Raw genomic sequence first — 16,576 nt, 5'->3', positions numbered from 1 at the left:
CATAGAGTCAGACACGACTGAAGTGACTTAGCAGCAGCAAGTTTTATATTGTACTATTTGTGCTTATTTTTTGTCAAGTTCAAAGCATTCTCTTCTATCCTGATTTCTGAATTTAAGAAATCATGATTATCAACTTAATTTTCCTATATGCTTTCTCTAATCTATTAAGGTGATCATATGATTTTTCTTGTTAGATGTGTTAATATGATGAAATACATTAATAAATTTAATAATGGTATATAATCTTCATCCCTGGAGTAAGCCCAGTTTGATGCCAGATGTGTGTATGTGTGTGTGTATATATGTGTGTATATATATATATATGTATATATATATAATTTTCTTGACTTCTATATATGTTTTTGGATCAAATGTGTAAGTTTCCTTGGAAACATCTGAACCTAATTCATTTTTGTTCTGTTTGCTTAATCTATCAATTATTGAGAGAAGGACCTACTCAGAAAGCCAATACCATGATGGTAGATTTGTCAATTTCTTATTTTACTTCTCTTAATTTTTATTCTGGACCCTGTACTTTAGTCCATGGGGTCTCAAGGAGTTGGATATGACTTGGCAACTGAACAACAACAGCAATTTTTATTTTATGTAGAATTAAAGCTAAGTTGATAAATATATGCAAGCTTCAAATTGATATGTCCCTGTCTTAGATTAAAGCATTATTATTATGAGAACTCTTCACCACTACGCTTTTTTGAGCTAAAATCTATCTTTGTGATATATGTATACTCTTTGCTTTTGGTAGTATTCAGTTGACATATTTTCTAGACCTTTTCTTTAACATTTATATACATGTCTTTAAAACAAACCAAAGCTGTATTGAAAAAAATTAAAATTCTCTCTGAGTAAATTTTTCTTTTAACCAGAGCATATTGTCTGTTTATATTCATTGTGATTACCAATATATTTGAATTAATTTTTGCTATTTTTTAATTTTGCTATTTTTATTTTATCCTTTATATTTTTATGTGATTTTTATATTAAAGACATTTCTTTCCTTTTTTAGTATTCATTGTTTATCTTATTTTCCTCCTTTATTTAGAAATTTATACTCAACTCACCTGTTTCACACAGGCAAAACCTACCATGACTTTCTACACATATGCATGTGCATAGCCAGACACACACACATACAGAAGCAAGACCACAGAAAAGTATTTCCTTACCATCTCTGTTTGGCAGGTGGATTTAAAAAATCACAAATTATATGATATATATATATATATATATATATATATATATATATATATATATATATTTTATCTTTCTGGCTCAGGTTCATTCCTTTTTATGTCTGAGTAATGTTCCATTGTATATAAGTACTACAACTTCTTTATCCATTCATCTGTACAGTGGAATTGTGGGGAGGGAGGCTCAAAAGGGAGGGGATATATACGTAATATTGACTAGTTTGCATTGATGTATACACAGCATTGTAAAGCAATTATCCTCCAGTGAAAAAAAAAAGCACAGCTTACTCAGTTTATTGGATACAATTAGCACACAGCACAGGTTAGTCAAAGTAGGGGAAAAGGGTAATGGGCCATTCCAAGGAAAAGTCTCAGCCAGAGGAACAGTTTCTGATCTGGCAACGAGTGAGTCTCTGACAGGCAGGAGTGGGAAGTTACCCTCTGTTCCCTCAGGGCCTCCGGCAGCATCCCTCTGGAACCATTCTCAGCAGCGTGGAGTCTGTTCCTCCAGCCAAGAGCCTTCTGGAGGGTGGATTCTTTTTAATTTATTTTTTCACTGCTTGTGTAGCCCTTTAGAGAGGGATTTTTTTCCCCCAGCTCTATATGCCCAGGTTCCAAGTATGTGAGTCTTGTCCTCATGGGCTATTACTAGAAATAGGTTTCTTGGGCCAGCGGACACCCTTATTGCAGCCAAAGGCCTAAGTTATTGCTTACAGTCTTCTATTTTACTCCTACTTCATTATTCTCTTTTGAGTATTTTCCTTACTTGTTTGCAAAATCAGTTATTAATATATATTTAACCATTTTTGGTGTTTGGTAGTGGGGATATTTCAGCAACATCTAATCACCATCTTACCAGAAACAGCCTCCAAGTGCTATTTTATTCTCCATCCCTCTTCCATGTTGTTCTCTGTACAGGTAAACAGGGCTTAAACTAAGGAAGGACTGAGCAGTTGTGATGTGTAATGCCTAAACTGGATATTAAATAGTAATACCTAGTGAAACCCATTCACCTGGGGCCCTGTGTTCATGACTTGGAAGTTGTGTTGCTGGTATTCTTGGGTAACTATATAATTAGGAGACAGTGAACAACTGTTATTTCAATTTTCTTCTTATTTAAGAGAGAAAATGATACAGTCTTTGAGTGATATAGAAAAATTGTATCCAGTGACTTTTGCTGTTAATGCTTCATCTGTAGGATTTGAGATTAAAATGAATTAAAAACATCCAAGTCTTCCTTTTATTCTTCCCTTCCTATTGAAATTATTAGCTGAAAATAGGACAAATTAAAAGAATTTCTAATAAAATATTAAGTTTACTAGGTGATTTTCACTTAGAAAGAGCAGATTCAATGAAAAAAGCCTCTACCACATGAGATTTCTATTAAATTTAAATGAATGTCTTATGATCTAAAGATTCAGTCTCTTTGAATGAGCAGTAATCAGGAAGATAGGCAGTCAAGTTTTAATATCACCTTGTCATTGTTGCAGTTGGTCAGTTTCTATGTTGCAGCTTTGTCTTCTATAATGCTTGCCTAACCGTGCTCCCAGAGGTATGAGAATGTAGTGAAGTCCTTGCAGCCCTCTTCTTTTTATGCTTAACTTTAAAAATACTTGCCTGTCTCTGCATTACAATACAATATGCTCTCTTTGCCATTTTGCTAAACATTTGTTACCATATGACAATATTCTCCTCCATCCGTCAGTTCAGTTTTGACAACATGCCTGTCATTATCAGGAGTGTATAGGCAATGATTAGAAAAAGAGAAATGACACTGCTGTTGCAATAAAGGTGGATGCCATTAAGATGAGCCAAAGCCACAGATATTTAGCTGCAATTAGACATTCATTCGGAGAAGGCAATGGCACCCCACTCCAGTACTTTTGCCTGGAAAATCCCATGGGCAGAGGAGACTGGTGGGCTGCAGTCCATGGGGTCGATACAGTCGGACATGACTGAGCGACTTCACTTTCACTTTTCACTTTCATGCATTGGAGAAGGAAATGGCAACCCACTCCAGTGTTCTTGCCTGGAGAATCCCAGGGATGAGGGAGCCTGGTGGGCTGCCGTCTATGGGGTCGCACAGAGTTGGACACGACTGAAGCGACTTAGCAGCAGCAGACATTCATAATCTGATTATGAGTTCAAATGTGAAGAAGATAAACACAATTAAAACTGCATGGATAAGATGTTGGAAACAAATCACTGAAGACTTATCCTGAAGATGAGATTTATTTTGGTATGCTGTAATTTTAAGTTGTCAAATAGAGTTCCTCTGTACCTGCAAGCCTTTTAGATGATCGACTTTAGAACATTTAACATTGGCTCATCATTTCAGTTTGGTATTTTGTCTTTATCATATGCTGTGATACTTGAAAAAACGTTTCAAAACTCTTCCAAATTGGAGTTTATCAACTCTCTGATCATTATCAGAACACTAGAAGCATTTTTCAACATATTTTTGAAAATGGTTGTAATGGATAACTCAGGGTTAAAGTATTTAGCTCATCCTCTTTTCTGTGTAGTCTATAAGTTATTGAGAATAAGTATAATTTTTGGGTGGAGATTTTTTCTGTGACTTTTTTTTAATATTGTTTTTCTGGCTCACAGAACAACATAGGGTCATTTATCCTCACACCCCTAGTCTATTCCCTGCTCTCTTTCATTAATTCCAGAGGATTTTTACTTCTTTTAATCAGTTTTTAAGTTTTCACCTTTCTATGAAGGACTTTCAATTTCTTCAGCTCCTAGCTTTTACTCTCAGCCTTTACCTGACCATATCAGCCTTCCATGTAAAAATTCACTGGGCTGCACTTTCTTTTAAAAATGATTTGGAAATTCCACAAGCAACAAATTATTATTATATACATAAAATTAAGAAAAATCTATAAAAAATCACCTATGTCTCATACCCAGAATTAACCAAAACTACACTTTGATATGGGGCTTCCCTGGTGACTCAGTGGTAAAGAATCCTCCTGCCAACGCAGGAGACGTGGCTTCAATCTCTGGGTCTGGAAGATCCCGTGGAGAAGGAAATGGCAACCTACTCCAGTAATTGTGCTTGGAGAATCTCATGGACAGAGGAGCCTGGTGGGCTACCGTCCAAGGGCTTGCAAAGGGTTGGACATGACTTAGCAGCTAAACAACAGCAACACACTTTGATATATACTCCTCAAAGTGTTTATATGTTAATAGAGCCATTACATATTTTATTTATCTCATATACATAAATAAATGGAATCATACTTCCTGTGATTTTATAATCTTTTTATTTATTCAGTCTACATCCTAGAGAGAAACCTCCATCATGAGGATCTTCCTATGTCAATAAATAAACCTCTAAAACTTGCATTTTATATCTGCTCAAATTCAATTACAGGGATGTGCCAGAATTTGCTATACTAATTCTTGATATTTAGGAATTCAGGAAGTTTCTGAGGTTATTAATTTATTAAACACGTGTTTTGAGTATCTACTATATGTCAGTCTCTATTCTATTCCCAGATCTTATAAATAAAGGGACAGGTAAATTTTTGCTCATATTATTTTTGAAGTGTGCCTGTGTGCTCAGTTGCTCAGTCATGTCCAGCTCTTTGCAACCCCATGGGCTGTAGCCCGTCAGACTTCTCTGTCCATGGGATGAGATTCTCCAGACAAGAATACTGGAATGGGTTCCCATTTACTTCTCCAGAGGGTCTTCCCTACCCAATGATTGAACCCACGTCTCCTACATTGGCAGAAGGATTCTTTACCACAGCACCACCTGGGAAGCCCTATTTTTGGAGAGTAGCATTCAAATAATCTCTCTTCTTTGGGTGACCTACTCTCCCATGACCACAGAGGGACTTGGTTTGTTGCCTACAGATGATCCTTTTTATACAACTTAAGGGAAAACACACTTCTGTGTACTCCATCCCTCCTTCCCTTAATGATATAAGTCACTGTTAGGCTTCTATGCTTTTGTTTGGAGACATTGATCACAGAGAGAAATTAGTGTTCTTGTAGAAATTTAAAAGAATAGCTGGGATTTTTAGTGGGTATTTACTTCAGAGTCATCTTTTCATGTCACTCTCATTCAAAATAAATGCTCCTAATTGAACATAATTTAGTACATACGAATTACAGTTTCATCTCTTAGAGGTTATATGTTCTAGTAGTTGTTTTGGTGGTAGAATTTTAAAAATCCACCTTGTGCTCCAGTATTAGTGGGATTTTGCTTTATATCTTCAACCATAAAACAGAGTTTGGCTACATGATTTCTATACTGCTTGCCAGCTCTGGACAGGGGGCATTGCGCTATCATAAAATAGTTCTTAAGGCACTGATTGGCTCAAATGATTTTAAACCTTGTTGGTATACACACATCTATGCAGTCTCTAAGCTTCTGGTTCTGATTTCCCTTAAATATGTTATATTGTTTTCTCAATCATAGGAATAGCAGGATTTTCAATAGTCTGTACTAATAATCTATACTTTGATTTCTTTCCTCTAGATTCTGGGGGATGTTTGCCCTCTCAAATGCAGAAGGGCAGCCTATTCTCCTTAGCCAATTTTCTTAACAGTCAAGTTGGTCTATAAACTGATAGAAGAACTTTTCAGAGGATTTAAAGATGATGTACTGTCGGACATTTTCTTGTTTTTGTTTCTTATAATACACAGGTGACTATTTCCCTGCTATGTACTTTTGCATGGCCAGGGTCAACTATTATCATTAGGAAATATAGGCTAAAAGTGGTAATATTAACACAATAGTTAACCTTGTTGGATTCAACTGGGCTTTCATTGCAGCTTTCCTTTTCTCATCTCTCTTGATACATGAATCTATTTTCAGAAGATGGAACGCCAGGAGGATAGGAGAAATCAAAGACCTCTCCAGACTTTAATTCTTGGAAAACTCTTCAAGTTGCTTTTGGATATTCTCAATTTCTTTCATCATTTCTCCTGAGAGAATTCAGAATTAGTGTTCAATAATTTTTTTCTTTTTGGCAAAAACAAACTCTATTAGATTTTTTTCAAGTGAGTCACTTACTACAGTTTCATAAGGTCAGATTCCAACTAGTATTTGCATTTTTAACTGACATTCAGGGAGGATTTTTAGCTGGAGTTAAAGACCAAGAGAGAAGGGACAAGCACTTATTATAGCTTGACTGTTCTGAAAATGATCTGATTTTAAAAAGGTTAAAAAATGAATATGATTATCTTATTATTCCTAATTTGAAATTACACCATTAAAGCCACATTCTACTAAAGGAATATATAATGCAAACTTATTACTATATAGTGTCACACTGAGGGATTCAGGTGTAAAGGGAAAACCCACTCCTTTGGAAGTCAGCCCATCCCCAGGTGTTGATAGGATTTGTGTAGCCCATAAAACATTCCATGAGGCATGAGGCAATGGAAACAGTGATTGATGGTGGTCTCATTTCTGTTAACCCTTTCATTCCCACTCAAGTCACCTATTGGCTTAGCCACAGACTTTGAGTCTGGGGAGAGGTCCTCTAGATATCACATGTTAGTCAGCTCCAAATCATTCCCAGTCACTTCCATGGTGTTTCAGTCTGTCTCACTGAGCTGGAGATTCAGATATTCAGGGTGGAAAAAGCAAAGAAGAGGTTTGGGGCAATGTTGGCTGAATGAGTTTGAAACAGTCTCCCTAGTGGTGGGTGGAAAGGTAGGTGGATGATTGGATCTAATACTATAAGGAAAATGAAATGCAACCAAAACTGTTTGGAAGGTCCAAAGGCAAGAAACCATAAATATTCAGAATGTTAATTGCATAGTCAGAACAATTCAGCTACCCATGAAGGCAAGACTCTTCACTGTGGTTTTTCTTCTGGAAATTGACCAATGTCTGAGTACATGAAGAAGTCTAATAGATGCTAGCATCTGATCTCTACTATTTCCAGTGCATGGCAATTGACTGGCACAAATTAAATGTGAGGTAAAAGTTTATTGATTGAAAGCTCTTAATTTAAATGACCTACATCATTGGCTTCAGTTTAGGTTTGTGTCTTGGTAGCTTGTACCGGCAGTTATATATGTAGGAAATGTACTAAGGAAGACTATTCTAGTTTATTCCTGATAATATGAATAGTAAGGTTGATTGATAGAGAATAACTAAATATTACTTGCTTTTGTGTTATAAAACACACAGTAGGACCTTCAGTTCAGTTCAGTCACTCAGTCGTGTCTGACTCTTTGCGACCCCATGAATCGCAGCACTGCCAGGCCTCCCTGTCTATTACCAACTCCTGGAGTTCACTCAAACTCATGTCCGTGGAGTCAGTGATGCCATCCAGCCATCTCATCCTCTGTCATCCCCTTCTCCTCCTGCCTCCAATCCCTCCCAGCATCAGGGTCTTCTCAAATGAATCAACTCTTTGCATGAGGTGGCCAACGTACTGGAGTTTCAGCTTCAACATCAGTCCTTCCAGTGAACACCCAGGGCTGATCTCCTTCAGAATGGACTGGTTGGATCTCCTTGCAGTCCAAGGGACTCTCAAGAGTCTTCTCCAACACCACAGTTCAAAAGCATCAATTCTTCTGTGCTCAGCTTTCTTTATAGTCCAACTCTCACATCCATACATGACTACTGGAAAAACCATAGCCTTGAATAGATGGACCTTTGTTAACAAAGTGATGTCTCTGCTTTTTAATATACTGTCTTGGTTGGTCATAACTGTGTTTCCAAGGAGTAAGTGTCTTTTAATTTCATGGCTGGAATCACCATCTGCAGTGATTTTGGAGCCCAGAAAAATAGTCAGCCACTGTTTCCACTGTTTCCTGATCTATTTCCCTTAGTAAATGAATAATCAATGCAACTTGTTTTTAAAATACTTAATATATTCTAGACACTGGGTGTATTGCTTTATTTGCTGTTGCTGCTGCTGCTAAGTTGCTTCAGTCGTGTCCGACTCCGTGTGACCCCATAGACGGCAGCCCACCAGGCTCTACCATCCCTGGGATTCTCCAGGCAAGAACACTGGAGTGGGTTGCCATTCCCTTCTCCAATGCATGAAAGTGAAAAGTGAAAGTGAAGTCACTCAGTCGTGTCCGACTCTTAGCGACCCCATGGACTGCAGCCCACCAGGCTCCTCCATCCATGGGATTTTCCAGGCAAGAGTACTGGAGTGGGGTGCCTTTGCCTTCTCCGATTGCTTTATTTACATTATCTCATTTCTTTTCTATTACTCCCATTTGGCTGAAGTCTGTCTTATTCACTTTCTCACTATGCTCTTAACCCTTCAACATATTGCCATGAATTTATAGTTCTTCATCAATGAATTTAAAACTCTTCTTTATAAATCCATTAATGGATATTTTATTTTGGTCCTTATTCTAGTTATGTATGGCAGAATAGTATTGAGTTTCCCGTAGTTGGTGTCTTTTTGATTCAAAATTTATTGAACTTCTATGAACATGATGTTGTCCTAGCTGCTATAAGACATAGTTTTAACTATTTAAGGGCAGAGATTATGTTTCACTCGTTTCTTAGCCTCAGAATATCTACCTAATAGAGAACTTTACCTATAAAAGCTGACAAACATTTTGCTGTGCAATTGTGAATTAAAATAGCAAAAAAACAGTATCATAAATTCTGTAAGGTAATATAAATGCCAAAGAAATGTTTTAAGCAAAATGAGCTATGAATTCTAAAGTGAGAGAAATCATTGCGGGTGGGGACACCTGGGACAGTTGGCTCTGGTAGTTTTGTAACAGGCTTTGAAATTCCCCCAGTTAGGTTGTTTCTGGTAATCCCTAACTGCTTTTCAGCAGTGATTTGCAGGACATTTCCTTACATGAGAAGAGTCTGAGCACTTGTTTTGGGAACAAGAAATGTGAGAATGGAAGAGCCCTGTTTTACTCAGGCGGTAGGGAGAGTCAGGGTTGGGATGCCAGAGGCGGACCACGTCAAATCGGAGATGGGGTCATGGCAGCTGAAGGGAAAGTGGACAATAGGCTGGAGAATCAATCAGATTCAGGTATCATTTATAACCAACAGTCTAATGGCAAGAAACATCAAGGAGAAATCCAGTATCGTAAGCTTCAGAGATTAAATATTTCTTGACCTCAATAATAATGGGAATGTTAAGAAGGAGAAAAAAAATCAGTAAAATGTAACAATTCAAAATCAATTTCACTTTACACACCAATTTTCAGACAAGTATCTGATGACTTTGGAAATATAGTATATCTAATAGGTGCACTCATGTTTGTGTGTAAATTTTGAATCAAATTAGTCATAATACCTATATGTTTATGTATTATTTTCTAAGCACCACGAATATAATTTCTTAATGCCGTATTTTGTTCATCTTTTTATCCTTGGTACTTATCATAGTGTCTAATTTATAGTAAGTGCTCAACGAGTATTTGAAATATGAATAAGTTTTCATTAGAATATTAGTAGTATTCAGAACTTTAGGAATTCATTCTTGAGCTTCAATTTGTTTATCATATCAGAATGCATTATAACCACAGTTACAGTAAATCTACTATGATATGAAACACACCACACCAAGGAAACTTTGTTTTATTCTGATTGCTGGTTTTGAACTGATTTTGAGATAAGAAACATGTAGATTAAATGTGGTCACATTCAAACTTAAAAAAAAAATAAGCCCCTTATCTATCCTTGTCATTGATGTGTACAATATGCAATCAAGTAAGATTAGAACAGTCATTTGAAATCCATCCTGGTTTCTATAACACCAGTTATTTGTAACAGTTTATTTACTTTCACCTTTCACTAAGAAGTCTATTATTTTATATAGACCTGCTCTCCAGGTGCCCTCACATTAGTATGAAAAAAAAAAGAGGTCAATCAATTTAGGACACATACGAGAAAATAAGATAATGCAGAATAACATCTAAAAAAACAGTGAGAGGCAGAATTGATTGTATAAGAGTATTTTAGGAGAGAGTAGATTAGTTTTTAATAGTCAAAAAGAAATGATAGGGTCCCATATTGAACTCGAGTTGGAAGAGGCGAGTCCGGTCTCAAAATGGAGGTAATGATAGGGTCCCATATTGAACTCGAGTTGGAAGAGGCGAGTCCGGTCTCAAAATGGAGGTAAAACCGCTGCCCGGTCGCCCCCAGCCCGACTCGGGCCGTTGCCGCCGCCGCCGTGGGGGAGGGTCATGATCCCAAGGAAGCAGAGCAGTTGAGAAAGCTGTTTATTGGTGGTCTGAGCTTTGAAACTACAGATGATAGCTTAAGAGAACATTTTGAGAAATGGGGCACACTTACAGATTGTGTGGTGATGAGAGACCCCCAAACAAAATGTTCCAGGGGCTTTGGTTTTGTGACTTATTCTTGTGTTGAAGAAGTGGATGCAGCGATGTGTGCTCGACCGCACAAGGTTGATGGGCGTGTAGTGGAACCAAAGAGAGCTGTTTCTAGAGAGGATTCTGTAAAGCCTGGTGTCCATCTAACAGTGAAGAAAATTTTTGTTGGTGGTATTAAAGAAGATACAGATGAATATAATTTGAGAGACTACTTTGAAAAGTATGGCAAGATTGAAACCATAGAAGTTATGGAAGACAGGCAGAGTGGGAAAAAGAGAGGATTTGCTTTTGTAACTTTTGATGATCATGATACAGTTGATAAAATTGTTGTTCAGAAATACCACACTATTAATGGGCATAATTGTGAAGTGAAAAAGGCCCTTTCTAAACAAGAGATGCAATCTGCTGGATCACAAAGAGGTCGTGGAGGTGGATCTGGCAACTTTATGGGTCGTGGAGGAAACTCTGGAGGTGGTGGAGGAAACTTTGGCCATGGTGGAAACTTTGGTGGAAGAGGCGGCTGTGGTGGTGGAGGTGGTGGCAGCACAGGGAGCTATGGAGGAGGCGATGGTGGATATAATGGATTTGGAGGGGATGGTGGCAACTATGGCAGTGGTCCTGGTTATAGTAGTAGAGGAGGTTACGGTGCTGGTGGACCAGGAGGACATGGAAACCAAGGCGGTGGATATGGTGGCGGTGGTGGAGGATATGATGGTTACAATGAAGGAGGAAATTTTGGAGGTAACTATGGTGGTGGTGGAAACTATAATGATTTTGGAAATTATAGTGGACAACAGCAGTCAAATTATGGACCCATGAAAGGGGGTAGTTTTGGTGGAAGAAGCTCGGGCAGTCCCTATGGTGGTGGTTATGGATCTGGTGGTGGAAGTGGTGGATATGGTAGCAGAAGGTTCTAAAAACTCAGAAGAAAAGGGCTACAGTTCTTTGCAGGAGAGAAAGCGAGGAGTTGTCAGGAAAGCTGCAGGTTACTTTGAGATAGTCGTCCCAAATGCGTTAGAGGAACTGTAAAAATCTGCCATAGAAGGAACGATGATCCATAGTCAGAAAAGTTACTGCAGCTTAAACAGGAAACCCTTCTTGTTGAGGACTGTCATAGCCACAGTTTGCAAAAAGTGCAGCTATTGATTAATGCAAGGTCGTGTCAATTAGATGTACATTCCTGAGGTCTTTTATCTGTTGTAGCTTTGTCTTTTTCTTTTTCTTTTCATTACATCAGGTATATTGCCCTGTAAATTGTGGTAGTGGTACCAGGAATAAAAAATTAAGGAATTTTTAACTTAAAAAAAAAGAGAAATGATAAATTATACAGGTAAGCTATGTATGAGATCTTTAACGTTTGAGTGCTGTGACTCAGGGAAACATGATATCTGGAAAGTTGGCAGGAGGATAGTTTTTGTTGTTGTTGTTGTTGTTTTTAGCTGGAGTCAGAGAGTTTGAACTGGATCAACTGGCAACTGAGTCTGTTTCATGGCTTTGGAGTCAAATAGCAGGTGGCTTTATGAGACTATGTTTTTGAGCTCTACCTGATGAGTGAGTGGGAAAACCCTGAAGATTTTATAGGCTATTAACATAGTTAAAAAGGAAGATTACCACAGTGTTACTGCCAAGAACTAAATAGGATAAAAAGGAACCTAAACAGGTTTATTAGTCCAGGAAACATTCTTATTTAGAAAACCTTTGAATATCCCCAGAACTAAGGATGGTTATTTCTTAGACTCTTTATTAAAAATCAGAAAATAATAGTCTTTAAGAGGAATGGGTTAATAAGATCTAGTATAAATGAATGAATTAATTTATTTAACCAGTTCAAAATGATTGCTTATTGTGAAGTTTCCCGGTGACAGTAAACCAATGGTCTCAGCCCTGATGACACTCATCGTCCAGTGCGAGGCAACATGAGTGGTCATACCAACGAGAGACTGGGCAGCGCCACAGAACAGAGAGAAGTGCTACGATGGGATTGGTGTTGAGTCTTTGGGGAACACATAAGGATGGCATAATTGTGCTTGGAAAAATACCCAGTGTTACTTTCTGCATCTGGCAATATTACTTTAAATTAATAAAATTGCTCATAATATGGTAATGGTAAAAGCATAGTATATATCAAGCCTTTTGTTATGTGTCAGCCCTGGGAAAATGTTTCATATGCATTATCTCATTTTAATCTGTAAAACTACCCGGCTGGATAGGCTCTAGTTTGTTTTCTTGTTGTTATTATTATCCAGATTAAGTAAAGTGAGACTTAAAAATTTGACTGTCTGTCTAATGGTCACAGAACTGGTCAGAAGTAGAGATGGGCACAGACTAAAGCTTTGCTTTAACTTTCATAAACACATATGTGAGACTTCTGAAAGAAAACACTAAGCAGGAACACAGAGTATGAATAGCTAACACAACCACTGCTCAAGATGAAAAACAACTCTCCTGCATTCAAGGAGCTATGTGCGTGCATGCATGCGAAGTCACTTCAGTAGTGTCCGACTCTTTGTGACTCTATGGACTGTAGCCCAACCAGACTCCTCTGTCCATGGGATTCTCCAGGCAAGATTACTGGAGTGGGTTGCCATGCCCTCTTCCAGGGGATCTTCCTGACCCAGGAATCGAACCCACATCTTTTATGTCTCCTGCCTTGGCAGGTAGGTTCTTTACCACTAGTGCTACCGGGGAAGCCCCTCAAGTAGCTATAATTTTTGAAAAAAAATTACAATGGCCTACTTGTTGAACAGTTTTAGATCAATGGGGCTCAAATGTAAAAGTTACCTTTTGGCATCTGAGGACAGGAAATGTAAATTTAAAATGAATTGGACAGCAGCAAAGTCACTCACTAGAACAGAAATCCTTTTCAATAATAGCAACTCAAGTCTTCTTTGGCACAGAAGAATTGTGAAATATTTATGTATGATCGAAGCAGCAGTACCAGACAAAGAAAAGATTCACAATCCTTCCAATAATAGGTTTGGAAGTAGGCAAACATCTTTTTAATGAAGTGTAGGAACCAGTTTAAGGTTAATTTTTAAGCTGAAATGTTTGATTTTTAGTTTTCTTGTTTGTCTTCTGTGTGTCAAAATTTTCCAGCTTAAAAATGGTTACTGTAACAAATGAGGAAAGATACCAATTTCATGAAAATCAGAGGACATAATTTATGTACCAGTCCCTTATTTTGTAAAAAGTGGCTAATGCTATTATACATAACATAACCTTCAATGCAGTGATCATTTCCTCAGGTGATGTCTTGTGATTAAGAAGCCGTTCAGTGGCACAGAGAAGGACAGCGGCATGATTGCTTCCTCTCCAAATCGTGCCTGAATAATAAGTAGTCCAGGTAAGAATAACTTGGTTATTATTGAGGTGTCTTCATTTTGTAGCCTTAGAACCTTTCATCAGTTATTTTAGCCTCACAGGGTGAATTTGAACATTTTAGTTCTTTTAAAGTCACACAACACTCAAAATACTATCGGGGGAGAAGAGCTGGGACTGAGGATGGGTTATAAAAAGTCATTTTTTTCCCATCCTAACACCAATATCAAAGTGATCATATCTTGCATCTACTGATTCTTAAATAACAATTTGGCTCATCAAATCCAGACATATCAAAAGAACTCAATCTAGTTGAATCTAACAACTGCCTTGAGCAATAATTACTAGATAAAAGAGGAGGGTATTAAAAATGCACTACAAAACAAAGGCAAAACAAAATGTAAGTGGAATTAATGACTTTTGTCCAATTATACCCAAAATATGTAGTAACCAAAAGAAATAACCAAATTGATACAAAAATTCCTCAAGTAGAGTGATATTGTGTTGAAAGTGAAAGTGTTAGTCACTCAGTCGTGTCCAGCTCTTTGTGATTTCATGGACTTTAGCCCACTAGGCTTCTCTGTCCATGGAATTATCCAGGCAGGATTACTGGCATGAGTAGCCTTTTCCTTCTCCAGAAATCTTCCCAACCCAGGAATTGAATCCAGGTCTCCTGCACTGCAGGCAGATTCTTTACCGTCTGAACCACCAGGGAAGCTGATTGCTGCATTCTTAAATTTCCTAAGTGATAAGGAATCTTAGTTCTTTAAAATGTAAAAACAATTTGTTGTACTGTGTCTAAATAATGAACTATAAAGTAAAACTGACATAAAATTATGCATCTTAAAGCTAAGAAAAAGTTAGAGATATTTGGTACACACCAGGTACAAAAGACTCAAGTACAAATAAAAAGACTTTTCAGGTAGCTTCCGACCAAAAACTTGCTCAAGACCTTGGGAATGACAGTGTATTAAAAAGCAGAGACATTACTTTACTTTGCTGACAAGGTCTGTATAGTCAAAGCTATGGTTTTACCAGTAGTCATGTATGGATGTGAGAGCTGGACCATAAAGAAGGCTGAGCACTGAAGAATTGATGCCTTCGAACTGCAATGCTGGAGAAGACTCTTGAGAGTCCCTTGGACTGCCAGGAGATCAAACCGCTCAATCCTAAAAGATATCAACCCTGAATATTCATTGGAAGGACTGATGTTGAAGCTGAAACTCTAATACTTCGGCCACCTGATGTGAAGAGCTGACTCATTGGAAAAGATCCTGATGCTGGGAAAGATTGAAGGCAGAAGGAGAAGGGGATGACAGAGGATGAGATGGTTGGATGGCATCACTGACTCAATGGGCATCAGTTTGAGCAAACTCCAGGAAATAGTGAAGGACAGGGAAGCCTGGAGTGCTGCAGTCCATGGGGTCAGAAAGAGTCGGACAGGACTGAGCGAGGGAACAACAAAAGTACAAAAGAAGAAGCAATTAATTTAAAGTTGTGAATTAAATAACATATGTTAAGTAAATAAAAAGACTTTTCAGGTAGCTTCCAATAAAAAACTTGCTCAAGAACTTGGAATTGACTTCAGAAGTGCTTTAAGCCTCAGCTCATATTCCCAGTTTAAATGGTTATTGTATATTCTTTGAGATATTACATATTTTTTGAGGTATCAAGAAGAGCTGCCTAGTCTGTGTTTGTTTTCATATTTGCTTCAAATTGCTTATAAACTTGTAACTGGCAGTAAATTATGTCAATGCCTTGTGACCCCCATAAATAAGAAAAGCATGCAGTTGCTTGTCATTTAATTCAGCTTATAACTGTCAGAACAGGTTTTGTCATTGGAGATGAGTCTGGCTCAATTTACTAGATCTTATTCATGAGCGTATTTAACCAGAATGAGAAAAGTATATAGTGATCATTTCAAACAATTATCATTTTATTTTTAAAGGAAAATTGTCGAAAATTAAAAATTTCACCTATATGGAGAGATGTTTGCAAAGGAAAAAATTCTTCATCAATTCCGGGTCATAAGTTGGTGTTATTGAGCTGCTTTTTTGCAAATTAAAAAACTTGGAAGTAAAGTTACCTTGCTTAATGTCAGATAGAAAGGAAGTATAAGAATCAGGGCTTAAACCATGGGTATCTGATTTTTGGTTTAATACTTTTCCCACTAAACCATAATTACTATTTTAAATCTATTTAATATTGCAGTGTTACCAAGATCCATGATTTACACTATTTGTACTGTTGCCAATACTGTTACCTAAATATTCAGTTCAGTTCAGTTGCTCAGTCATGTCCGACTCTTTGCAACCCCATGAATCGCAGCACACCAGGTCTCCCTGTCCATCACCAACTCCCGGAGCTCACTCAGACTCATGTCCATCGAGTCAGTGATGGTATCCAGCCCTCTCATCCTCTGTCATCCCCTTCTCCTCCTGCCCCCAATCCCTCCCAGCATCAGGGTCTTTTCCAAAGAGTCAACTCTTCACATCAGGTGGCCAAAGTATTGGATTTTCAGCTTTAGCATCATTCCTTCCAATGAACACCCAGGACTGATCTCCTTGCAGTCCAAGGGTCTCTCAAGAGTCTTTTCCAACACCACATTAACCAATTCTTTGGCGCTCAGCTTTCTTCACAGTCCAACTCTCACATCCATATATGACCACTGGAAAAACCATAGCCTTGACTAGATGGACCTTTGTTGGCAAAGTAATGTCTCTGCTTTTTAATATGCTATCTAGGTTGGTCATAAC

The 16,576-nt window shown here is 37.8% G+C and overlaps 1 protein-coding gene and 1 pseudogene across 2 annotated transcripts in view; both read left to right on the top strand.

Annotated features, from left to right (window-relative positions):
- Positions 1-16,576, top strand: part of NXPH1 (neurexophilin 1) — a 367,434-nt gene that overhangs the window by 247,179 nt on the left and 103,679 nt on the right. The gene's annotated exons all lie outside the window — the stretch shown is intronic.
- On the top strand, positions 10,267-11,799 carry LOC113891684 (annotated as a pseudogene). The gene has a single exon (XR_003510855.1). The product of XR_003510855.1 is annotated as a heterogeneous nuclear ribonucleoprotein A3 pseudogene (transcript).

Source organism: Bos indicus x Bos taurus, chromosome 4 (assembly GCF_003369695.1).
Source record: "Bos indicus x Bos taurus breed Angus x Brahman F1 hybrid chromosome 4, Bos_hybrid_MaternalHap_v2.0, whole genome shotgun sequence".
NCBI classification, from domain to species: domain Eukaryota; kingdom Metazoa; phylum Chordata; class Mammalia; order Artiodactyla; family Bovidae; genus Bos; species Bos indicus x Bos taurus.
The sequence above is the reverse complement of the archived record's forward strand: the minus strand, read 5'-3'. Positions and strand labels throughout refer to the sequence as shown.